General features: G+C 39.6%; 1 non-coding gene across 1 annotated transcript in view; it reads right to left on the bottom strand.

Annotated features, from left to right (window-relative positions):
- Positions 1 to 1360: 1360 nt before the first annotated feature.
- The window catches only part of LOC125504675, a 3291-nt gene continuing 887 nt past the window's right edge, over positions 1361 to 3764 (bottom strand). Inside the window, exon 1 of the ribosomal RNA XR_007281652.1 lies at positions 1361 to 3764. This exon is cut by the window's right edge and continues 887 nt beyond it. This is a non-coding gene — a ribosomal RNA (large subunit ribosomal RNA).

The following is a 3764-nucleotide window of genomic DNA, read 5'->3' as shown; positions in this document are numbered from 1 at the left end:
ATCTTAAACGAAACTACAACTATATATATTTTTTTGTCGTATGAAAAAAACCTATAGGTGTTATTAACTCACTAGATTATACAATACATGCCAATACAACTAACTGCCATAAACTATAGTATTTTCTTAATGAAGAGTAACAGCTTATATCGTATTACCACTGTTAAAATAAACAAGAACTGTGTAAGGCATATACTATGTATGTTTAATCATATTAAAATTTACATATACAACCGCGATGAAATACTATACCATCCACATTTTCTTTGTATATACGTGGTTTTACACACACCTACGATCATATTCATTGTTTTGCTGTGTACAAACAGTTCATGAATGTTGTTATTACAATATCTTGTTTAACACAAGCAGCTAAGAATTACGTTCTCTAAGGTGTATCTCATTACGCTAATAAATGAAACGCCACGAGCTAACGAAAAGTTCAACGCGTGAAGAATAGACATACTGTGCACAGTAACACCAAGTACAGTTTATACTTCACGCGTAAATGCAGAATTAGCTTAAAATAAGGCAAAAACTAAAGTAATTTCATACACAACATTGATAATATGCAATGTTGTATAATGTCCATTAACATCACACTCTTCCACTCATGTGGGATTTTATCATTGGTTTTCTAGTAAAATAAAACACAAAATTATATAAATCTAATAGCGCAAATATTTAGTTCGCCGTTGTTTTTTTATCGCGGCTTACTAAAAATTCAGTTTAGATATACACAAGTGACAAACCATACGTTTTAATATATGAGTATGCAGTGGATATGTAAGTTTTCGGCAAATATGATTGATTAAATCATATATGTGTATTTCAATTATTACATTTAAAAAAAAATTTTGTTTATTTTTTAAATTAAAAAAAACAAAGGAATATAGTTAAATATTCAAGGCGAAAATAACAGAGTCAACATACATAAATCATTACTCATTTTCAAATTGTTCAAAGCAAGTACGTCTATTACTAAAAAAAAGTAATTTGACGTAATCTTAATGTTTTAGATATGTTTACAAATTATATTTCTTTTTGTCTTTTTAAATGCAATCACTTGGTCCCCTAGTCACTGTGGAAAACAAACACTAAAATTCTTATAGTTATACTTCATCACTTTGAAATTGAAAGCATAGTATGCACGTGCTGAACCTGCGCATGTTCGGAGCCCCTAGTCACTGTGAACAAATTTAACATGTATATATATTTATTAAAGAGTGGTAGTAGAGTTGGTAAGAGTTCAATAACGTTTAGTTCTTGTATCGCATACAAAGGATCCTCATTACAACAAAGACAACAACCGCTTAACTTTAATGGCTCTCTGTGCCCCTAGTCACTGTAAAAATATAAAACACATCTATAGATTGTAGGCTGAATCTCAGCATATCGCAGCACAACGTCTGCTCTAATGCTTACAATACCTAAACCTATTTATGTAGTCTGCATAAGATGTACCGCTTCCACCAATTGGATCTTTTTGTCATCTCAGAGAGACGAGGTTGGCATTCAAGAATAATATCTCTTGGCAGATAAGTGAAAGCGACGAGGAGCTTTGCGTTCAGCTTCAGTTCGGACTTAGAGGCGTTCAGTCTTTACTGAGCAGGTGGTAGCTTTGCAGCACTAATTGTTCAATTAGCTGCATTACCAAGTACCTGAACCAGCAGTTCCTCTCGTACTAAGCTGGATTACTGTAGCAAAACTTTCATCAGTAGGATAAAACTAACCTGTCTCGCGACGGTCTAAACCCAGCTCACGTTCCCTGATTAACGGGTGAACAATCCGACACTTTGGGACTTCTGCATCCTCAATGATAGGAAGAGCCGACATCGAAGGATCAAAAAGCAACGTCGCTATGAACGCTTGGCTGCCACAAGCCAGTTATCCCTGTGGTAACTTTTCTGGCACCTCTAGCTGAAAACTTCTCAGATCTAAAGGATCGATAGGCCATGCTTTCACAGTTTGTATTCGTACTGAAAATCAAAATCAAGCAAGCTTTTCCCCTTTTGGTCAACATGAGATTTCTGTTCTCATTGAGCTTGCCTTAGGACACCTGCGTTGTTGTTTAACAGATGTACCGCCCCAGCCAAACTCCCCATCTGACTCTGTCATCCACTTTGATCAGCATAAATGCCTTAAATCAGAACCTTACATAATGTAAGTCTCAATGTAACGGATTAAGTAAAAAGACATTGGAAGTAGTGGTATTTCACGGCTGTCTTGCGACTCCCACTTATTCTACACCTTTCAAGTCTTTTCACAAAGTCAAACTAGAGTCAAGCTCAACAGGGTCTTCTTTCCCCGCTGACTTATCCAAGCCCGTTCCCTTGGCTGTGGTTTCGCTAGATAGTAGTTAGGGACAGTAGGAATCTCGTTAATCCATTCATGCGCGTCACTAATTAGATGACGAGGCATTTGGCTACCTTAAGAGAGTCATAGTTACTCCCGCCGTTTACCCGCGCTTAATTGAATTTCACCACATTGACATTCAGAGCACTGGGCAGAAATCACATTACGTCAACGCCAATCAAGGCCATCGCAATGCTTTGTTTTAATTAAACAGTCGGATTCCTCTTGTCCGCTCCAGTTCTGAGATAGCTGTTTAATGTGAGAAGGATGCGTAAGCTGTGAGCAAGATGCCTGAACTGATTCCACGAGAAATCCCGTAAAACCTGTTCTAACTCCTTGTTCCATCAAACGCCTCTTAACACCCAGCTCTCAGAGCCAATCCTTCTTCCGAAGTTACGGATCTAATTTGCCGACTTCCCTTAACTACTTTGGTCTAAAGACCAGAGGCTGCTAACCTTGGAGACCTGATGCGGTTATTGGTACGGCTAGAGGTGTGGATAATAATAGTCCCCTGGATTTTCAAGGGCACAATGCAGCGCACCGCACACTCCGAATATTAGAGTGCTTTTCCAGTGGCTATCCCCTATCTCTAGTTGATCTATTTCCAGGGGTTAACTACTGTTAAACAGCAAAGAAAACGCTCCGCAGGGCTGCATTATGCGTCTCCAAGTTCATTCGTGTTGCCACTCTATACCCACTTCCTAGCTCAGGAATTTTAACCTGATTCCCTTTCGGAAAACGGAGTAAATCTCCTCTAGAAGAAACAAATCTCTCCCTTAGGACCGGCTAACCCATGTTCAATTACTGTTCACATGGAACCCTACTCCGCTTCAGTCTTCAAGAGTTTCATTTGAATAATTGCTACTACCACCAAGATCTACACTGGGAGCCGTTCCATGCAAGCTCACGCTCGACACTTCTAAACAACCCCCACGCCCTCCTACTCATTGCGAAACAGACTTGTCGCAATGGTTGAGTATCGGTACCTCGCTTGAGCGCTATCCATTTTCAGGGCTGGTTCATTCGGCAGGTGAGTTGTTACACACTCCTTAGCGGATTTCTACTTCCATGACCACCGTCCTGCTGTCTAAATGAACTAACACCTTTTATGGTGTCTGATGAGCGAGATTTAAGCACCTTATCTCAACGTTAGGAGCATCCCTCATCGCCAGTTCTGCTTACCAAAAATGGCCCACTTAGAGTTATAATTGACCTCACTAATTCGATTAAGCAATTAGTGATTCGCACCCATTCAGAGTTTGAGAATAGGTCGAGGGCACCATGCCCCCGAGGCCTCTAATCATTCGCTTTACCTGGTGCAACTTTTTTAACTCCAGCTATCCTGAGGGAAACTTCGGAGGGAACCAGCTACTAGATGGTTCGATTAGTCTTTCGCCCCTATACCCAAG

This window comes from Dendroctonus ponderosae, unplaced genomic scaffold, assembly GCF_020466585.1.
Source record: "Dendroctonus ponderosae isolate FM_Combo_2020 unplaced genomic scaffold, Dpon_F_20191213v2 Dpon_F_20191213_5, whole genome shotgun sequence".
In the NCBI taxonomy this organism is placed as follows: Eukaryota; Metazoa; Arthropoda; class Insecta; order Coleoptera; family Curculionidae; genus Dendroctonus; species Dendroctonus ponderosae.
This window is presented reverse-complemented; position numbering and strand designations above follow the sequence as displayed.